This window comes from Rattus rattus, chromosome 2, assembly GCF_011064425.1.
Source record: "Rattus rattus isolate New Zealand chromosome 2, Rrattus_CSIRO_v1, whole genome shotgun sequence".
NCBI lineage: Eukaryota > Metazoa > Chordata > Mammalia > Rodentia > Muridae > Rattus > Rattus rattus.
The window spans coordinates 181,619,240-181,642,981 of record NC_046155.1 but is presented as its reverse complement, the minus strand read 5'-3'; the positions used below and the strand labels follow the sequence as shown (position 1 = coordinate 181,642,981).

The 23,742-nt window shown below is 35.7% G+C and overlaps 1 pseudogene; it reads left to right on the top strand.

The window, feature by feature from the left end:
- The first annotated feature begins 22,587 nt into the window (after nt 1-22,587).
- On the top strand, nt 22,588-23,517 carry LOC116894598 (annotated as a pseudogene).
- The last annotated feature ends 225 nt before the right edge of the window (nt 23,518-23,742 follow it).

The window sequence follows — 23,742 nt, the reverse complement described above, 5'->3', positions numbered from 1 at the left end:
TCATTTACAGTGTTAAGAATTGGTGTTTGCGGGGTTGGGGATTTAGTTCAGTGGTAGAGCGCTTGCCTAGGAAGCACAAGGCCCTGGGTTCGGTCCCCAGCTCCGAAAAAAAGAACCAAAAAAAAAAAAAAAAAAGAATTGGTGTTTGTCCATTGAATTAGTCTCAAATTGGGCTGTTTATTGGTTGGTAATTCCCTCAGTTTCTGATCATTCTCTCATGCCTGCAGTTTTGTAGACAGGATACATTTTTGGGTTGAAAATTTGTGGGTACGATGGTGTTCCTATCTCTCCACTATGGTTCCTGCCTGTTGTCCTCTTCTGGTTCCATATTCCCATTGTAGTAAATCATAGCTAATTTCACCCCCATTGATTCTCAATCACTTTCCTTATCCAAGGTTTCTGTCTCATCCTGGAGATGCTCCCACTTCCTCACCCCTGTCAGTTGCGGATTTCCATTCATTTTTTCATGGGCATCTAGCCATTTCTCCTTTCTTTCCCAATTCCTGTTCCTGAAAACTCCCCTCTTTTCTCTACCCATCCATTTTCATCCCAGTTTCCTCCCTCTATCTGCCTCTTATGAATAATTAATTCTCATTTCTAAGTAAGATTCAAGCTTCCTCACTTGAGCCTTTCTTCTTGTTTACATCCTTTGGGTCTATGAAGTATAAAATGACACCTATATTTTATGGCTAATATCCACTTGTATATTAGTACATGTACATGTCCTTTTGAGATTGGGTTACCTCACTTAGGAAGACATCCTGATATCCCATACATTTGTCTGTAAAATTTTTGATGGCTTGGTTTTTGATAGCTGATAATATTTCATTATGTAGATGGAATTTGTTTTATCCTTTCTTCAGTTGCAGGATGTATAGGCTGTGTCCAGTTTCTGGCTATTATGCATAAAACTGCTATGAATATAGTTGATGAGGTTTCTTTGTGGGATGTTGGGGGAATTTGTGGGTATATTCCCAGGCGTGGTATAGATAGGTCTTGAGGTAGAACTATTCCCAGTTTTCTGAGAAACTGCCAAATTTATTTCCGAAGTGGTTGTACAAGCTTGTCTCTCCACCAGCAATGATGCAGTATTCCCCTTGCTCCACATGCTAACAAACAAGTGCTATCACTTGAATTTTTGATCCTAGCTATTCTTACAAAAGGTGGAATCTCAGGGTTGTTTTGATTTGCATTCCCCTGATGACTACGGACTTTGACATTTATTGAATTTGTGGCATAGATGATGAGAACTGAGATATCATCTCAGTAGATTTTTTTCCTTTGATGACTATGAAATGTCCTTACCTGTCTCTTGATTATTTTTGTTGAAGGGATTTTATTTGCTATTAAAATGGCTACTAGAGCTTGTTTGTTGGACATATTTGCTTAGAAAACATTTTTCTGAGATAATATTTCTTGGCTGAGGTGTGTTTCTTTTATGCAGCAGAATGATGTATCTGGTTTTCGCATCCATTCTCATAGCTTGTATATGTTTAAATTCATTAATTTTATTTTATTGTATATGGTATGTATTCACATTTAAAATGTTATCCCTATTCCTGCGTCTCCAATGCCCCACCCCCTCACCATGCCTCTAGGAAGATATTTCCACTTCCACCAACCCACTTCCACCCACATTCTCCCACTTCAACACCCCATCATTCTCTCACACTGGGGAAACGAGCCTTCAGAGGACCAAGGGATTCTCTTCTTATTGATGACAGACAATGCAATCTTCTGCTACATGTGTGGTTGGAGAAATGGATCCATCCATGTGTATTATTTGGTTGGTGGTTTATTCTCCAGGGGCTTTGAAGGTTCAGGTTTGAAGATATTGTTGTTCTTCCTATGGGTTTGAAAACCCCTTCAGCTCTTTCAGTCCTTTCTCTAACACATCCATTTGGGTGACTGTGCTCAGTCTGATTGTTAGCTGCAAGCGTCCTCATCTGTACAGTAATGCTCTGGCATAAACTCTTAGGAGACATCCATATCAGGCTCCTGTCAACAAGAACTTTGAGGCATCAGCAATAGTGAATGGTTTTGGTGGCTGCATATGGTAAGGACCACCAGGTGGCTCAGTTTCTGGATGATCTTTCCTTCAATCCTTGATCCACTCTGTCACTGTGTCAATATTTTGTTCCTCTTTCTAAGAAGGACTGAAGCAACTGAATTTTCTTCTTCCTTCTTCTTGAGCTTCAAATGGTCTGTGAATTCTTTCTTGAGTATTATGAGCTATTGGGCAAATATTCAATTATCAGTGAGGGCATTCTATGTGTGTTTATTTTTAACTGGGTTACCTCACTAAGGATGATATTTTCTAGTTCCATCCATTAGCCTAAGAAATTCATGTAGTCACTCTTCTTTAATAGCTGAACACTAAACCATTGTGTAAATGTACAAATTTTTCTGTAACCATTCCTCTGTTGAAGGAAATCTGCATTCTTTCCAGCTTCTGGCTATTACAAATAAGGATGCTATAAACATAGTGGAACATTTGTCATTGTTATATGTTGCATCATCTATTGGCTGTATACACAAGAGTGGTATAGCTGGGCCTTGAGGTAGTACTATGTCCAATTTTCTGAGGAACTGACAGACTGAATTCCAGAGTTCTTGCAATTCTACCAACAATGGAGTGTTTCTCTTTCTCCACATCTTTGCCAGCATCTGCTCTAATCTGAGATTTTGATCTTAGCTATTCTGACTTGTATGAGGTGGAATCTCAGTTTTGTTTTGATTTGTAGTTCCCTGATGACTAAGAGAACATTTCTTTATGTGCTCCTCAGCCATTCAATAGTCCTCAGTTGAGAATTCTTTGTTTAGCTCTATACCCTTTTTTAAAATAGGATTATATGGTTTGCTGGAATCTGAATTCTTGATACATACATATATATATATATATATATAAATATATATATGTCAGGCATTAATCCTTTATCAGATGTAGGTTGCTATTTTGTACTATTGAGAGTGTCATTTGCTGTACCAAAGTTTTGCCATTTTATGAAGCCCAATTTTCATTTCTTGATCTTATAGCATAAGCCACTGTTGTTCAGTTCAGGAAAAATTTCCCTGTTTCTATGTGTTCAAGGCTCTTCCATACTTTCTTTTCTTTAGTTTCAGTGTATCCAGTTTTATGTGGAAGTCTTTGGTCCACTAAAACTTGAGCTTTGTACAAGGAGATAAGATGGGTCAATCTGCATTGTTCTACAAGTTGACCTCCAGTTAGACCAACACCATTTATTTCCACAGGATTATTTTAGCTCTGTTTCAAAGACCAAGTGACCGTGGGTGTGTGGGTTCATTTCTGGGTCTTCAATTCTATTCCATGGATCTACCTGCCTGTCTCTATAACAATACCATGTAGTTTTCTCACAAATACAGCTTGAGTTCAGGGATTGTGATTCCATCAGAAATTCATTTATTGATAAGATTAGTTTACAATATCCTGGGTTTTTGTTTTGTGTTTTTTTTTCTGTTATTCCAAGTGAACTTGCAAATTATTCATTCTAATTCAATGTAGTACTGAGTTGGAATTTTGTTGGTGATTGCATGGAATCTATAGATTTCTTACAAAAGATGGACACTTTTACTATATCAATCCTTTCAATCCGTGAGCATGGGAAATCTTTCCATCTTCTAAGACCTTACTTAATATCCTTCTTTATAGACTTGAAGTTCTTATACATATATTTCACTTCCTTGTTTAGAGTCAGACCAAGGTATTTTATATTATCTGTGACTATTTTAAAGGTTGTTGTTTCCCTAATTTCTTTCTCACCCTGCTTATCCTTTGTGCAGAAGAAGGCTACTGATTTGTTTGAGTTAATTTTATATCCAGCAACTTTGCTGAAGTTCTTTTTCAATTTTAGAGGTTCTCTGGGGGAATTTTTGGTGTCATTTATGTTATTATATCATCTGCAAATAGTGATATTTTGAATTTTTTCTTTCCAATTCGTTTCCTTTTTTGTTGTCTATTTGCTCGGGCTAGGACTTTAAGTTCTATAATGAATAAGTACGGAAAGAGTGGGTAGCCTTGTTTAGTCTATGATTTTAGTGGGATTGCTTCAAGTTTCTCTTCATTTAGTTTGATGTTAGTTACTGGTATATTGCTTTTACTATGTTTAGGTATGGATCTTTCCAAGACTTTTATTATGAGGGCTGTGTCGAATTTTGTAAAATGCTTTCTCTGCATCTCATGAAATGATCATGTTTTTCTTTTTCTTTTATTTGTACATATAGTGGATTGCATAGATGGATATTCATATGCTCAACCATCCCTGTGGAAAATGATTCTGACTGATGATCATTTTGATGTGTTCTTGGATTTTGTTTTCAAGAAACTTATTGACTATTTTTATATCAATATTCATGAGGATATTTTGTCTGAAGTTCTCTTTCTTTGTAGTGCCATTGCGTGGTTTAGGTATAAGCATAATTGTGGTTTCAAAGAACAAACTGATGCTATTGCTTCTGTTTCTATTTTGTGAACTAGTTTGAAGAGTATTGGTATGAGGGCTTCTTTGAAAGCCTGATAGAATTCTGCACCAAATCCATCTGGTCCTGGGCTTATTTTGGTAGGGAGACTTTTAATGCTTCTATTTCCTTTCGGATTATTGGATTGTTTTGATGTTTTATCTGATCCTGATTTAACTTTGTTACCTTGTATCTGTCTACAAAATTGTCCATTTCCTCCAGATTTTCATGTTTTGTTGAATATAGGCTTTTGTAGTATGATATGATAAATTTAAGACTTCTTCAGTTTCTGTTGTTGTGTCTCCCTTTTCATTTCTGTTTTTGTTAATTTGAACACTGTCTCTGCACCCTCTGGTTAGTCTGGCTAAGGGTTTGTCTATCTTGTTTATTTTATCAAAGAACCAGCTCCAGGTATTGCTGATTCTTTATATAGTTCTTTCTTTTTCCACTTGGTTGATTACAACGCTGAGTTTATTTCCTGCCATCTACTTCTCCTGGCTGTATTTGTTTCTTTATGTTCTAGAGCTTTCAGGGGTCTTCTCAATCTTTCAATGAATGCTCTCTATAAGTCTGTGTTTGTTTGCTTGTTTGTTTGTTTTTTTTTTACACTCAGTGTTATGAATATCCCTCTTAGCACTGCTTTCATTGTTCCTGAAATGTTTGGGTATATTGTGCCTTCATTTTCATTAAATTCTAAAAATTCTCTAATTTCTTTCTTTACTTTTTCCTTGACCAAATTAACACTGAGTAGAGCTTTGTTTAGCTTCCATGAGTATTTGGGCTCTCTGTCATTTTGCTGTTATTGAAGAACAGCCTTAGTCCATGGTGTTCTGATAGGATGAACAAGATTACGTTTATCATCTTGTACCTGTTAATGTCTGTTTGTGACCAAATATATGGTCAATTTTTGAGAAGGTACCATGAGGTGTTGTCTTTTGTTTTAGGATGAAATTTTCTATAGATAATCTGTTAAATCCATTTGGTTCATAACTTCAGTTTGTTCACTGTGTCTCTGTTTAGTTTCGATTTCCCTGATATGTTCATTGATGAGAATAGGGTATTGACGTCTTTCACTACTGTTGTATGAGGTGCAATGTGTGCTTTGAACTTTAGTAATATTTCTTTTATGAATGTCGGTGTCTTTGCATTTGGATCACAGATGGTCAGAATTGAGATTTCATGTTGCTAGATTTTTCCTTTGATGAGTATTTAATGTTCTTTTTTATCTTTTTTTTGATAACTTTTAGTTGAAAGTTGATTTTATTCACTTGGCCTATAATGGAGTACTTGGAGTACAATGATGTACTCCAGCTTGTTTCTTGGGATTATTTGCTTAGAAAAAAATTCCAGCCTTTTACACTGAGATAGTGTTTGTTTTTTGTCATTGAGGTATGTTTCCTGTATGCAATAGTATGCTAGATCCTGTTTATGTATCCAGTCTGTTAGCCTATGTCTTTTTATTGGGAAATTGATTCCATTGATGTTAAGAGATATTAAAGAACTGTGATTGTTCTTTCTCATTATTTTTGTTGGTAGAGGTGGAATTAATTTGTGTGACTATCTTTTTTGGGGGGTTGCTGAAAGAAGATCAGTTTCTTGCTTTTTCTAAGGTATAGTTTCCCTCCTTGTATTTTAGTTTTCCAACTATTACCCTTTGGAGGGCTGGATTTCTGGAAAGATAGTGTGAAAATTTGGATTTGTCATGGAACATTTTGGTTTCTCCATCTCTTGTAATGGCAAGTTTTGCTACATATAGTAGCCTGGGCTGGCATTTGTGTTTTCTTAGGGTCTCCCCAAGCATATTTTCTGATGTCAAGCTACACTACAGAGGAATAGTGGTAAAATCTGTGTTGTATTGGTACAGAGAAGACAGGTAGATCAATAGAATAGGATTGAAGATTCAGAAGTAAACCCACATACCTATGGCCATCTGATCTTTGCTGCAAAAGTCAAAACCAAGTTGTGGATAAAAGACAGCATATTCAACAAATGGTATTCTTTCAAGTGGCAGTCAGCATTTTGAAGAATGCAAATGATCCTTTCTTAAGTTGCATGCAACGCTCAAGTCCAAGTGGATCAAGAACCTCCACATAAAGATACACTTAATGTATAGAAAGGAAAGTCGGAAAGACCCTGGAACACAGCAACACATGGGTAAATATCCTGAGCTGAACACCAATGGTCCAAAGATAAAATCAATACAGATAAATGGGAATCTCATAAAATCAAAATGCCTCTGTAAGGCAAAGGACACTGTCAGTATAACAAAATGGTAAATTGCAGAATGGTAAATATCTTTACCAACCATATCCTATATATACAATGATCTCAAGAAAGTGGACCCCAGAGAACCAAATAACCCTATTTAAAAATCAAGTACAGACCTAAACAAAGAATTCCCAACTGAGAAATCTTGAATGCCCAAGAAGCACCTAAGAAAATGTTCAAAATCCTTAGTCATCAGAGAAATGCAATTCAAAATGACCCTGAGATTCCACCTCACATCAGTCAGAATGGCTAAGATCAAAAACTCGGCTGACATCAGATGCTGGCAGGGATATAGAGAAACAGGAACACTCCTCCACTCTTGGTGGGATTGCAAGCTGGTATGACCACTCTGGAAGTCCCTCTGACTGTTTCTCTGAAAATTGAAATAGTTCTACCTGAAGACCCAGCTATACCATTCATGGATATATACACAAAAGACACTCCAACATATAACAAAGACTCCACCATATTAATAGCATTCTTATGTATAATAGTCAGAATCCAGAAATAACCTAGATGTTCCTCAAAGGAGGAATGGATACAGAAAATGTGGTACATTTACACAATGGAGTACTACTCAGCTATGAAAACCAATGACTTCATGAAATTGTAGGCAAATTGATAGAACTTGAAAATATCATACTGAATGAGGTAACCCAGACACAAAAAACAGAAAATACTCAATGGAGGAAATATATAGACCAAGTGTGGAGCAGAGACTGAAGGAAAGTCATCGAGAGAATACCTCATCTATGGATCCATCTCATATGCAGACACCAAGGAAAGACACTATTACTGATGCCAAGAACAACTTGCTGATGGCAGCCTGATATAGCTTTCCCCTGAGTGGCACTGTCAAAGCCTGACCAATACAGATATGTGTGCTTGCATTGCACTGAGCATTGAGATTCCAATAGAAGAGTTGGGGAAGGACTGTGGGAGATGAAGGGGGTTAAATCCCCATAGGAATAACAACAGTACAACTAACTGGACCACTCAGAGCTCGCTGGCCCCACCATCTGAAGACTGTCCATAGAGGGACCCATGTCTCCAGCTGCACATGTGTCAGAGGATTGCCCAATCTGGCATCAATGGAAGGGGAGGCCATTGGTTCTGTGAAGGCCTAATGCCCAGTGTAATGTGATGCTAGGGTGTTGAGGCTGGAATGGGATGATGGGTGGAAGAAGCACCCTCATGGTGTCATGTGGATGGGGATTGGGGTGGAGGGTTTGGGAGGGAAAACTGGGAAAGTGGATAACATTTGGAATCTAAATAAAATAACCAATAAAATACTAAAGTAAATAATAAACAAATAAATAAATAAATAAACAAACAAGCAAAATCAACTAGCCAAATAGCAAAAACAAAAAAAACCCAGTGAACTCTAGAAATATCTACCTAAGAACAGATAACCACTTTCTATCAGTACCTTTCTTTATTCCTGTCTTTGTAACAGCTCATTTGAAACCTATATAGTACTCATTGTAATGAGATAAGATCCCACATATGGTGCTATCCTATCTGACCTCAAAGAAAAAAAGTGATTCAGTGGTTACCAAACTGTTGACAAAATATGACTATAGTCATCTCACAAGACACAGTGTTCCTGATACTTACCCTGATATCACCTGATACACTCAATAGCAAATTCCCAGGACATTCTAGCAACATTTGTGTGTACATCTTTCCAGAAGGACTTTTAATTTTAAACAGCCCACTTTCCAATCAAAGCATATCACCACAGACACCATTGTTCTACATGGCAGTTATTCAGATTTGAAATCACTTAAAATTTATCTTCAATGTATCTTGGTAAAATATTATATTTTACAATATTAATATTGTTTACAATAAATTAATATGTGATATTAAAATAAAATATGAAAAGATATATTTTATACTGAGATATATTTTACTCATATTTTTATACATTTGTGACATGTCTTTTCCATTTGTGTAACTTTTTATTCCATAGAAGACAGTGTTTCATTTGAAGTCCCAACTCATTGAATTTTTCTTTTATGCTTAGGGGAATGATACATTTGTGAAATCTTCACTAAATACACACTTACAAGACCTACAATAGTAAACATGCTGAAGAAATATTCTGCTGACTATGAGGAGGACTTTTTGCACAAGAGATCCCTATACCTCTGGTCCATTCAGACACCAACTTTCATATCATAAAAATGTCATGCTACACTATTATGTGACTAGGTATCACATAAGTCATAGAAATAACAAAATGTTTACATTTTGTTAAATGAAAATAATACTATGCACCAACTCTTCTTAATTTATTGCTAAAACTGTAGTTCACAATATCTCCTAATCTCCTTTTTTTTCCAGAAGTGATTTTTTATTTATTTTTTCCCATTTTCATTAAATTGGGTATTTCTTATTCAAATGTCAAATGTTATTTCCTTTCCTGGTTTCCTCCCCCTCCTCCATAAGGTGTTCTCTCTCATTTCATCCCCCTTACTTTCTCCCCCTGACATTACCCTGCATCCAACCTTGGCAGGGCCAAGGGCTTCCATTTCCAACAAAGCTAGTCTCTGCTACATATGCAGTTGGAGCCCTGGGTCAGTCCATGTATAGTCTTTGGGTAGTGGTTTAGTCACTGGAAGTTCTGGCTGGTTGACATTTCGTTCTTATGGGGTAGCAAGCCCCTTCAGCTCTTTCAATCCTTTCTCTAATTCCCCCAAAGGGTGTCCCATTCTCTGGTCAGTGGTTTCCTGCTAGCTTTTGCTTCTGTATTTGACATACTCTACTTGTGCCTCTAAAGAGAGATCTTTATCTGGTTCCTGTCAGCATGGCCTTCTTAACTTTATCAATCTTCTCTAGTTTTGATGGCTGTACATGTATGGGCCACATGTGGGACAGGCTCTGAATGAACATTTATTCATTCTCTAAACTTTGACTCCATAATCCCTTCTTTCAATATTTTTGTTCCCCCTTTTAAGAAGGAGTGGAGGCATCCACATTTTGAACAACCTCCACTCCTGGTAAATTGCTGCTCTCAGAAGTGTCACTGAAGAAGATTTCTTCATTTATTCCATGAATATATTGCAGTACTGTTTCGTTCTGTCTAAATGGTTTTCTGAGGGTTATCTCATTGACATACCATATCTATCAGGACAAGAAACTAAGTCACAAAATATAAATATTTTTTTTCAGAATCCTGCCTCATCAGCTTCATTCTTTGGCTCATTTTAATTAAGATAATGTTCCTGTGATATGCTGGAACCATGAGTTCTATTTTTCTTTCAAAAATATTTGAGGGAATTATAGAATCTCTAGGAATTCTATTAGCTTAGGTTAGAAAAAATGACAAAAGTGAGTCTTCTTCACATTCTACCTGACTACATCTCTAATTGCTTCAACCTTTCAACATTGGGATCCATAGTTGATTAAGGAACTGTACTCACTAATTTATGAATAATGACTGCTCATTATTTTATTCATAAGAAACAACTGTAGTTTTCTCTGTTGTTTATTTTATGATTTTAGATTAGGAATGAAGCAGTGGGCTATGTGGTATTTAATAAATACTGGTGGCTTATTCTGTGGGTTGTAGTTATACCTGTAAAAGTACTGCTTTCGTGACATTGCTAGCATAGAATTTGTAATTCTGCTACTATGTTTAGTTACCTCCAGTTTTACTAAATTTACAACATGTTGTACAAAGAAAGCAATAGTTGCCAGTCCAGATAATGATGTCATGTTTTCATGTTATTAATATTTCATTAGCTATCTCTAACTTCCTGACTGACTCTTTTATCTATATTAGTGCTCTAAAAAAACAGTTGTGGGATCTAAAAATTAAGTTTACTTTGTGTAGACAAATGAAAAGAAGGGTGATTTCTAGGAGACACAGAGTTTTCCATGCAAGACGCTTGACAAGTCAAAGCCAGATACTGCAATAATCTTTCCTCCCTGCCAGCCTTCTGCAATCATGGGATTCTAATAGGCTCTCCAAACACTTTACTTCTTTTGAGACAATCACAGGACTCAAGAAATCAGCTCTGGTGATTACAAACTAGAAATCTCAGAAAAGTTATTGGCTCCCAAAGCAAGCACTGTCATTGTCACTCCAGGGGAGGTAATGATTCCCATTCTAAGGGAGATGAAGTCACAGAGCTAGGAACCTTTATAAGGGATTCCCACCCTGACTCTCCTATGGTGCTGACAGCGTGCTAGCAGCTGCACATTGAACTGAAGTTTCTGCAGAGAAAAAGATGTATGTATTTTGTATTGAATCTTTTAAGCAGAGAAAATAAAGGAGGTCTGGTAAGTGTTTTACTTTGGAGAAGGATTCTTAGGCAGAAACCCATGTTGAGAAATTTCATCTAAGGAAGAAGAATATCTGAGCTATAAGTAGTGAGTTAAAGAGAAGTATGTCTGTGAACTGGTACAAATCCTTGGTATTCCAAACAAGGGATAAAATCGTCTGTGCTGCTAACTATTGTTGAATCATCTCAATGATTTCAATGAGTGTAATTTAATGAGTATGATTTCAAAGATGTGTTATGATAATAGTAATTATGTCATTGTGTTTCCATTTTTCTAAATTTTACATTAATCATGCATAAATTTTTATATAAGAAAATCATAGATGCTAGGATAAAGTGTCATGTGTTTGACAAGGATTAAAATGGATTTTTGTCATCCTTTTCTAGAATAAGTCTCAAATCTGAGTCAGCTTCTATATTAAAAATGGTCATGACCTAATAATCAATGATAGCAAGGGTTACTTTCCTCTTTGAATTTGGGAACCTGCACTGAAGGAAAGATGACATTGTCATTGGAAGTTTTGTACAATTTTTAGTTAGGATGAACTATATTTTCATTATTTCATTCTCCCTTGCTTAGAGATACTCAATTGTTCCTATAAACTTAATATTGGGTTTCCCACATCTCAGGGTTGATATTGTTGGCACCTATAATTATGGTCATGGAAGGCAAAGATTTGACTATAGGAATATGTTCACACAGATATTTTCCTGTTTGTTTAAATATATACAATGCACAATTTTTCATATTTCAGACTGTTTGTGTGTGTCATAGAATTAAATGACTTTCACTAGGTTTTTTTTTTACTTATTCCATTTACATCCCATTCACAAACCTCCTCTCAGTCAATCCCTCCTACAATCATTCCCTGATTTACCCTAGTATTCTTCTCTGAGATGATGGGGGCTCCCTGAGAAACCAGCAACCCTGGCACTTAAAGTCTCTCTGAGGCTGGGTGTTCTCCTCCTGAGGCCAGACAAAGCAGCCAAGATAGAATAACATATCCTACAACAGCTTTTGTGATAAGGCCCATTCCAGTTGTCTGAGACCCATGAGAAGCACAAGCTGCACATCTGCTACATGTAAGTGTAGGTCCAGCACATGCTTGTACCTTGTTTTATGGTTCAGACTCTGAGAGCCCGAACGGTCAGGTTAATTGACTCTGTTGGTCTTCATGTGGAGTTTTCATCCCCTTAGAGGTCACAATCCTTGCTCCTGGTCTTCCATAAAACTTCCTAAGCTCCATCCACTTGTGGGCATTACAACTAAATGTTTGACTAAATCTGGGGATTCATAAATCAAAGGTTTTAATGTTCAATTGCTAATAACAATATCTTTTGTTTATGTACATGTATTAATATGTAGTTTCCATGTAGTTTCTGATGTATTCTCCATTGATTGTGTTCATTCATAATTTACTTTTGGAAATTTTGGTATATGGTATATGGTCTCTCAGTTGACTGTAACTTTTAATTAGTCCAGCTTTGCTATTCAGCGATTCCAAGTAACTTTTGATTCTCACTCTCCAGTACTTAGACAAAAAGTAAATGACATTAACATGGATATTTTCATTCCTGTTATGTTTAAGATTTTATGTGTATACTTTCTGACATTCCTAGCAGCCTCAAAGCAAATCATTCTTGCTCAGGCTACTACAATCTTACTTAGTTCTTAAGTAAATTGACAGAGTATTATGTTAAAGCATTGAATGGTAGACATCTTAGTAAGATGTTGTTTCCAAATTTTGCATTTTAATTTGCTTTGAACTTTCTGTTCCAAATGGTCAATGCAGATAACATATATATATATATATATATATATATATATATATATATATATAGTTAGCCTCATACAGATTGAAATTTTGTATTAGGAAATATATAAACTATATATGTGTAAATACATATGAATATATGCATTTTGTGTCATATATAAATACATATTTCATATATGTGTGTATATTTACATATATATGTAACAACAATTATTTTAAAGGAGGCCAAGATACAAAAGTGAAGAAGAAGGGGTGTATGAGAAGCTTTGGAGGAAGAAAAGGGAAGGAGAAGATGATATAATTATGTTAAAATAAAATAATAATAGTGTGCTTTTAAAGATTACATTACAACACATTAGTTATTTTATTCAAGTTCAAGTTATTGAATATAAATCCTCCAACTGTAATGCATTAACTTTAATGACTAATCTTCCCCTCAATGTCTCAGTGTTATTTCACACATTACTTTTATTTTTTAAAAGTTAATTTCAGTTTATTATTCTTTGTTATTAGATATTTTTATTTACATTTCAAAGTCTAGTTGCTTTCCTGGTTTACCATCCATAAGTTCCTCATCCCATTTCCCTCCCCCTTCTTCTATAAGCTGTTTCCCCTCCCCAACAACCTTACTTTCCTGCCTCCCTGCCCTGACATTCCCCTACACTGGGGGGGGGGTCCAGCCTTGGAAGGACCAAGGGCTTCTCCTCCCATTTGTGCCCAACAAGGCCATCCTCTGCTACATATGCAGCTGGAAGAGTCTGTCCATCTTCAGTCTTTGGATAGTGGTTTAATTCTTGGGAACTCTGGTTGGTTGGTATTGGTGTTCTTATGGGGTTGGAAACCCCTTCAGCTCCTTCAAACCACTCTAACTCCTCCAACAGGGACCTCGTTCTCAGTTCAATGGTTTGCTGCTAGCATTTGCCTCAGTATTTGTCACATTCTGACTGAATCTCTCAAGAGACAGCTATATCAGGCTCCTGTCAGCATGTACTTCTTGGCTTCATCAATATTGTCTATGTTTGGTAGCTGTTCATATATGGGATGGATCCCAAGGTGGGGCAGGCACTGAATAGCTATTCATTCACTGTCTGCTCCAAACTTTGTCCTCATATATCCTCCTATGAATATTTTTGTTCCCCCTTTTAAGCATGACTGAAGCATCTGAGATTTGGTAATCCTTCTTCTTGAGCTTCATGTGGTCTGTGAATTGTTTCTTGGGTAATTCGAACTTTTGGGCTAATATCCAGTTATCAGTGAATGCATACCATGTCTGCTTTCTTATGATTGGCTTAGCTCACTCAAGATGATATTTTCTCATTCCCTGCATTTGCCTATGAATTTCATGAAGTCATTGATTTTGATAGCTGAACAGTACTCCACTCTGTATATGTACAACATTTTCTGTATCCATTTGTCTGAAGAAGAACTTCTGGGTACTTTCTAGTTTATAAAAACATCTGCTCTGAACATAGTGGAGTATGTACATTTGTTATATGTTGAAACATTTTGGGTTATATGCCCAGATGTGGTATAGCTGTGTCATCAAGTAGTACAATGTCCATTTTTCTGAGATACCTCCAGACAGATTTGTACCACCTTGCAATCCCACCAACATATCCTCGCTATCATGTGAGTTTTTGATCTTAGCCATTCTGACTGGTGTTAGGTGGAATCTTAGGGTTGTTTGGTTTGCACTTCCCTGATGACGAAGGATGTCGAACTTTTCTTTAGGTACTTTTCAACTTTTGAGGTTCCTCAGCTGAGGATTCTTGGTTTAGCTCTGTATTCCATTTTAATAGGGCTATTTGGCTCTCTATCATCTAACTTCTTGAGGTTTCTATATTGGATACTAGCCCTCTATCAGATATAGGATTGTTAAAGAATTTTCCCCATCTGTTGGTTTCTTTTCTGTCATAATGACAGTGTCCTTTGCCTTACAGAAGTTTTCAGTTTTATGAGGTCCCATTTGCGATTATTGATCTTAGTACATAAGCCATTTTTGTTCTGTTCAGGAAACTTTCCTTAGTTCCCATGTATTTGAAGTTCTTCTCCCACTTTTTCTTCTATTAGTTTGAGGGTATCTAGTTTTAGATGGAGGTCCTTCTTCCATTTGGACTTAAGCTTTGTACAAGATTAATTTATGTTCTTCTACCTGCAACCTCCAGTTGAACCAACAACAATTTTTGAAAATGCTATCTTTGTTTCCAATGAGTGATTTTAGTTCCTTTGTCAATGATCAGGTGGCCATTAAGTGTGTGGGTTTATTTCTGGGTCTTCAATTCTATTCCATTGATTTACCTGCCTGTCTCTGTACCAATGCCATACAGTATTTATCACTCCTCCTCTATAATACAGTTTGAAGTCAGGGATGGTGATTCCTCCAAAAGTTTTTTTATTATTCAGGATAGTTTTTGCTATGCTGGATTTTTTTTGTTATTCCAAATGAATTTGAAAATTGTTTTTTCTAATTCTATGAAGAATTTAGTTGAAATTTTGATTGGTTTGCATTGAATATGTAGATTGATTTGACAAAATGGCCATTTTTCCTATTTTAATCTTTTCAAACCAAGATCTTTGGTGGTCTTTCAGTCTTTTAAGACCTTTTTCATTTCTTTCTGCAGAGACTTGAAGTTTTTGTCATACAGATGTTTACCTTAATTGGTTAGAGTCACACTGAGTTATTTTATGTTATTTGTGACTATTGTGAATGGTGTCATTTCCCTAACTTCTTCTCAGTCTGTTTATCCTTTGACTAGAAGAAGGCTACTGGTTTGTTTGAGTTAATACTATAATCAGCCACTTTGCTGAAAATGCTTATCAGGCTTCGTAGTTCTCTGGGGGAACTTTTGGGGTCACTTAACTATCCTATCACATCATCTGCAAATAGTGCTATTTTGACTTTGTCCTTTCCAATTTGTATGCCTTTTACCTTCCTTTGTTGTCTGATTGCTCTGGCTAGGACTTCAATTACTATATTGAATAAGTAAGGAGAGAGTGGGCAACCTTCTCTAGTCACTGATTTTAGTGGGATTGCTTCAAGTCTCTCTCTATTTAGTTTGATGTTGGCCACTGGTTTGCTGTATATTTCTTTTACTGTATTTAGGTATGGACCTTGAATTCCAGATCTTTCCAAGATTTTAACTTTAGGGGGTTTTATCAAATGTTTCTCAGCATCTAATTAGATGATCATATCGTATTTTTTTTTCTTTCAGCTTGTATACATAGTGGATTATGTTGATGGATTGCCATATATTTAACCATCCCTGCACCCCTGGGATGAAGCCTATTTGATCATGATGGATGATGATTTTGATGTATTCTTGGATTTAGTTTGTGAGAATACTATTGAGTTTTTGCATACATATTCATAAGGGAAATTGGTCTGCAGTTCTCTTTATTTGTTGGGTCCTATATGGCTTAGGTATAAGCATAATTGTAGTTTCATAGAAGGAATTGGGTAGTGCTCCTTGTGTTTCTATTTAGTTGAATAGTTTAAACAGTATTGGTATTAAGTCTTCTATGAAGTCCTAATAGAATTCTGCACTAAACTCATCTGGTTCTGGGATATTTTTGGTTGTGAGACTTTTAATAGCTGCTTCTATTTTGGGGGAGTTATGGGGCTGTTTACATGGTTTACCTGATCCTGATTTAACTTGGTACCTGGTATCTTTCTAGAAAATTGTCCATTTCATCCAGGTTTTCCAGTTTTGTTGAATATAGTTTTTTGGTATTTTTTTTGTAGTGGGATCTGATGATTTTTCAATTTCCTCAGATTCTGTTGTTATGTCTTCCTTTTCATTTCTGATTTTGTTAACTTGGATTCAATCTATCTGCCCTCTGTTTAGTCTGGCTAAGGTTTATTTATCTATTCTTTTAATTTTCTTAAAGAACCATCTCCTGATTTTGTTGATTCTTTGTATAGTTCTTTTAGTTTCTCCATGGGTGATTTCAGCCCTGAGTTTGATTATTTCTTGCTTTCTACTCCTCTTGGGTATATTTGATTTTTGTTTCTTCTCTAGAGCTTTTAGGCGTACTCTCAAGTTGCTAATGTATGCTCGCCCCAGTTTCTTTTTTGAGGCACTCAGAGCCATGAGTTTTCTTCTTAGCACAACTTTCATTGTGGCCCATATGTTTGCATATGTTTGCCTTCATTTTTATTAAGTGATTCATTTTTATTTTTAAAAAGGATTTAAGTCTTCTTTTATTTCTTCCTTGACCAAGTTATCATTAAGTAGAGCATTGTTCAATTTTCCAGTGTATATGGACTTTCTGTTACTTATGTTATTATTGAAGAGCACCTTTGTCCGTGATGAATTTATAGGATCCTTGGAATTATTTCAATCTTCTTCTATCTGTTGAGGACCTTTTTGTCATAAATTTTGCCCCAAAATTTATCATAAATTTTGGAGAAGGTACCATGAGGTGCTATGAAGAAGGTATAATCTTTTTTTAAGGAAGAAATGTTCTATAAATATCTATTAAGTCCACTTGGTTCTTAGCCTCTGTGAGTTTCTCTATGTCTGTGTTTCGTTTCTTTTTCCATGATTTGTCCATTGATGAAAGTGAGATGTTGAAGTCTCCCAATATTACTGTGTGAGGTACAATGTGTGCTTTAAGTTTTCTTAAGTTTTCTTTAATGAATGCCCCTGCATTTGGAGCATAGATATTTGGGATTGAGAGTTCAATTTGGTGAAATTTTTCTTTGATGAATATGAAATGTCCTTCCTTATATTTTTAATAACTTTTGGCTGAAAGTCAATTTTATTCGATATTAGAATGGCTATGCCAGCTTGTTTCTTGGGACCATTTACTTGAAAATTTGTCTTCCAACCTTTTAATCTGAGGTAGTCACTGTCTTTGTCACTGAGGTGTGTTTACTCTATGGAGCAAAATGCTGGGTCTCCTTTCCATATCCAGTCTGTTAACTGGTTCTTTTTATTAGAGTATTGAGAACATTGATATTGAGAGATAATAAGGAATAGTGATTATTGCTTCCTGTATTTTTCATATTAGAGGTAGAATTATGTTTGTGTGCCTCTCTTCTTTTGGCTTCATTGCAAGGAAATTACTTTCTTGCTTATCTAGGGTGTAGTTTGCCTCCTTGTATTGGAGTTCTCCATCTATTATCCTTTGTTAGGCTGGATTTGTGGAAAGATGTTTTGTAAATTTGTCTTTGTCGTGGAATATCTTGACTTCTCCATCTATGTTAATTGAGAGGTTGCTGGATACAGTAACCTGGGCTGGCATGTTTGTTTTCTTTGTGCCTGTATGATATCTGCCCTGGATCTTCTGGCTTTCATATTCTCTGTTGAGAAGTCTTATGTAATTCTGATAGTTCTGCCTTTATATGTTACTTGACCTTTTTCTCTTGCTGGTTTTGATATTCTTTCTTTCTTTTGTGTTTTTGGTATATTAACTATTATGTGGTGGGAGGAATTTCTTTTCTGGGCCAATCTATTTGGAGTTCTGTGGATTTCTTGTATGTTCATGGCCATTTCTTTCTTTAGGTTAGGGAAGTTTTCTTCTATAATTTTGTTGAAGATATTTACTGGCCCTTTAAGTTGGGAGTCTTCTATCTCTTATATTCCTATTATCTTTATGTTTGCTCTTCTCATTTTGTCCTGGATTTCCTGAATGTTTTGTGTTGGGGCCTTATTGTGTTTTATATTTTTGTTGACAGTTGTGTCAATGTATTATATTGCATCTTCTATCCCTGAGCTTCTCTCTTCTATCTCTTGTATTCTGTTGCTAATGATATTGTCTATGCCTCTTCAATTCTTTCCTAGGTTTTCTATCTCCAGAATTATCTTCCTTTGTGATTTCCTTATTGTTTCTGTTTCCATTTTTAAATCCTGAATGGTTTTTTTCAATTTCTCCACCTGTTTGGTTTTTTGTTTTCCTGTAATTCTTTAAGGGATTTTTGTGTTTCCTCTTCAAGGGCTTCTACTTACATATTTTGCCCTGTATTTCTTCAAGGGAGTTATTTATATCCTTCTTAAAGTCCCCTATCATCAACATGAGATGTAATTTTAAATCCAAATCTTGCTTTTCTGGTGTGTTTGGATATCCAGTATTTGCCTTGATGGGAGAACTGTCTCTAATGTTGCCAAGTTGCCTTCATATGTCTGTTGCATAGGTTCCTATGCTTGACTCACCATCAGGTTGTACCTTGTCTTGCTGTCTCTGACAGTGGCCTGACACACCCTTTAAGCCCATGTGTCAGCACTCCACTAGACCTGTTATGTTTTATTCAGATCGGGGTACAGAGAGCTGTGAGACCAAGTTAGGTATGGGTGCAGGCAGAAACTGGAAGGGTCCTGTCCCACACTGCTTCTGGTTTTGTGTGTCCCAAGGCCTCCAGGCAGGTCACTTGGAGCAGAAGAGTTGGTGTTAACTCTGTTCTCAGTTGGGTCAGTGCTCCTGGTGACTGGGTTTCTGCTCTGGGACTATGATTTCCTCTTTACCCAGAATAATTTGGATTAATCTTATTTCTGAATCCCAAAGCCATTCTGCCAATAGCATATGCGTGCCAATTTTTAATCTTTTAAAGCATGGGATGTGTTTTAATCTGGGCCCTGCCTCTGACTGCTTCTAGGTTCCTGTGAAAATAAACTAAATATCAGCTGAACATTTCAAAATGTAGCTGGCATAGGATCACTGAGCACAAAATTATGGTGCTATCTACGCAAGCAGCCAGGTAATGTTCTCATTTCTCAAATCACTAAAGTGCCCCAAATTACCTTTTGAAATTAGGCAACTATCTACAATATCTCTCAGTGTCTGTAGATGGTGTGAAATGACCTAAGCTAAGTAGTTATTTCTATGTCTCTTTGCAATTTTTAATTAAATTTAGAAACCCTTTTAACGAAATGACATCTCAAATAAGTACTCTTAATTGAGATCATGGTTTAAGTGGATGTAGTAAATATGGCTATACTTTCACAGTCCTGTGAACACATCCCATGCTTTAAAAGATTAAAAATTGGCATCTACGTGTTATTGGCAGAATGGCTTTGGGATTCAGAAATAAGATTAATCTAAATTATTCTGTGTAAAGAGGAAATCATAGTGACTCTCTCTTCACATAATTTCTTCCTTCTCTTTACCTAATGAGAGTTCAGGTTCTAATCATTTTATTATTACTATTATTGTTGTTATTGTTACTATTATTATTAATCATTTCTTGCAATCTACTTCCAAATAACTGATTTTAAAGTGTCATTCATTTCATGGCAGCATTTTATAGTAACTCACACTATTTCTTTCTTCACAGATCTGCCATAGAATATTCTTCTGAAGTAACTTCTGAGCATGTTCCCAGTCACCACAGCAAGCCAAGTTTTCTAGGTTGGTGGACTTTAAGAAGTTCACATGCATAATGTCTTTTCAACTTCTTTTTGTAGCATAGTGTATGGTGTCTCAAATGTTCCTATTTGCAGCATGCTGTATGGTGTCTCAAATGTTCCTATTTGCATGATTAAATTATTTTAAGGAACATCGAAACATCAGAAAATGTCACAAAGATTTAGGAAATTGTTCAAATGCATATCATTATGAGCTCATAATATGCATGACATTAATAATCATAACTCTTGGGTTGTTTGTTTGTTTCTTTGTTTCATGACCTATCTCTGTTTTTCCATGCTGTTCATTCTAAAAATTTTCACTACTTCTTATGCATAACCTTTAAGAAACCATGCTAAACATTTGCGTTTTCTTTTTGTGACGGAAATATCTCTTTGTTTGTTTGTTTGTTTTGCAGTCCATGTGTTATTCCCTCCCAGTCCACCCTCCAATACTCCACATCTCATACCTCTTCTCCACTCAGCATACACCAGCTGATTTGAGGCACCCAACACCTATACAGCAGAGGAGTCCAGGATCTTGGTTCAGTCAGAGATAATGGACCTAACCCTCAAGAGATAGAAAATCCTTTTTTAAATTTTTCAGGAATTCACAAACGAAACTAATTTATTGTGCAGCACCTACATCAATAGATGAAAGATTACCTGTAGGTGGTTATTGCAGGAATCAATAGGTTTTAGTACTGGCATTGTAGGAAACTCTAGAAAAGATCCTAATAATATGTAGAGTAAGATATTATATGCATTACTCCACCTTATGAAATAGAAATAGGATATATACAACTATATTTGTTACAAGTCCCTGTTATTATTAAATCAATATGTGTTATTATTTGGTGTTCATGTCTAGGTTAATCTTTAGGAGACTTAATCAATGTAAACATATATGGTGTTTTGTGCAAGTACAATTATAATGTAAGAATCCATGTTTTTCTGGCTGTTTTTTGAGACATTTTACATTTGTAAATGTTTTTTATTTTAATTTATATTGTTGCAGAAAGCATCACTGTGCATTGGCTGAGGCAGAAAACTTCTAATGGATACAGCAGAAAACTTCTAATGAATACGTGGGTATATCTTTTGTTTGAAATTACTGCTTATTTCCACACTGTGATCTTTTTCTTTGAAGATATTATTACCAGAAGGACATTTCTGACCGATATATTCATACCTATCTTTGATTAAGATACTTGTCCATGGGAAAACTAGGAACAGTTGATGAAATATCTACTTTAAACTTATGCTTAGCTAGAGCTCGTATCTTCAATGACCTTCCCCTTATATTTATGTAACTATATAAATACTTCTATCATTTACTCATGATTGAGTATATATACATATATATTCAATATATACATATTTTATCAGTAGCTTTGAGCCACATATTTTCCTTTGTCAAGAAGTCACCACACAGGGTATTTTTGTTATGGCTCTCTTCCCCAATCTTATGCCAAATGAGAAATCATAAATATATCATTATATATGAGTTTTGCTGAAATTTGTTGAGAGTTCTGTGACAAAGTATCATGTTTCATTTTTTTAAATGGTGTTATTTATTTACATTCCAAATATTGTCCCTTCCCAATATCCTCTCCAAGAGTTCTTTATCCGATCTCCCCTCCCCTTTGTTCTCCACCCTCTTTAGCCACCCACCACCACCTCAGCCTGCCATATTCACCTTCCATGGAGCATCAATTCTCCACATAATTAGGCACATGCTGTCCAACTGAGACCAGACAAAGCAGTCCTCTTCTACATGTGTGATTGAGGGAGTAGGGGGAAGGGACTAGCCCATGTATGCTCTTTGGTTGCTCAGTTAGTCTCTGTAAGCTCCCAGGGTTCTGGGTTATTTGATAACATAGGTCTTCCTATGGGGTACATGTTTAAATTTTTAACATGAATTTACTGTTACTCTTCTCCTTCTTATGATAAATGACTTATTCAAGGAGTTCATGTTCATTCTGTTGTATAGCATGCACAATTTTCTGATTTCAATACCATATAAGTAAAATATGAATTTCTTTCATATTGAAATGATGACTATTATCTATTTTCTTCCAGTATGACTCTCTACTCTGGACTATAGACGTAACCATCGATTCCATTTGAATTCCCACTGAATGGAGCATCATATTTTTAATGCTAAAATTTCATTAAAATGTAAGGGAAGTTCAGTCCATAAATATGTGCATTTATAGATTTCAAAATTTTCACTGGACATTATTAATGGTGATAAAATATTTGTTTTGAAACAGAGTCTTCCTATGCTCTACACAATGTCTTTGAAAAGTGTTCTTTTTGTGATCCTTACACACACATCCCATTCAAGAAAACTTCACTGTATGCTTTGACTCATTAAATTTTATTGTGGCCATGATGTTAAAAAAATATATAAATAAATAAGAATTGCTTAGTGACAGGATGGACTTGAGGACCATGGCAGTTGGAATAGTGCTCTCACTTCAGACAGCACTGGGTATTCTAGGAAACTTCTCTCTTCTTTTCTACTACCTAATCATTTATTACAATGAACACACATTGAAGAAAATAGATATGATTCTAATACATGTGTTCACATCCAACTCGTTGATTGTTCTTTCCAAAGGACTCCCAGAAGTAGTGAGAGCTTTTGGGTGGAAGCAGTTATTCACCGATGTTGGGTGCAAACTTACTTTTTATTTTCAAAGACTAGCTAGAAGTATGTCCATTAGCACCACCTGTTTCTTGAGTGTCTTTCAGGCAATCACCATCAGCCCCTGGAACTCCTGCTTGAAGGAATATAAAATCAAAACTACAAAGTTTATGGGGCTGTCCATTTCTTTCTGCTGGATCCTTTTCACTCTAGTAAATATGCTTTTCCCCATGTATACAGCTACCAATAGAAATAAGAAAAATAAGACACAAAAGAGAGACTTTGAATTCTGCCATTCTGTAGGTCGTGACAAACTAGTAGATATAATGTATACAGCATTTTGTGTATTTCCTGAAGTTCTATTTTCTCTGGTCATTGTATGTTCCAGTGTTTTCATGATTGCTATACTTTATGGACACAGGAAGAGGGTTCAACACATTCTCCACTCTCATACCTCCTTCAGAAACTCTGCTGAAAATAGAGCAACACAGACCATCTTGATTCTGGTTTGCACTTTCCTAGCATTTTAAACTCTTTCTTCAGTTTTACAAGGCTATATTGCCCTTTCAGATAATCCCAGTTGGGGGATAATGAATATCACAGCCATATTTTCTATGTGTTTTCCTATGTTAGGACCATTTGTGATGAGTCGTGATTTCACTTTTCCCAGATTATGCTCAACCTAGATAAGAAATATAAAAATACCATAATCTTGTATTAAAATGATAAATAGTATTTTTAATTTTGAAGATTAAATATTAGGCCACAGATATAATTCTAAGTATCACTGTAATGGGGAAATAAAATATGGGGAGATGATAACCTTTTAATGATTATTTCACAACAGAATAGTGCTATATTCTTCCTTACAGATTACAGACTGTAGAACTACACTAATAAACAAATTAAGTTGCTAAGTGTATGTTCCATTTCAG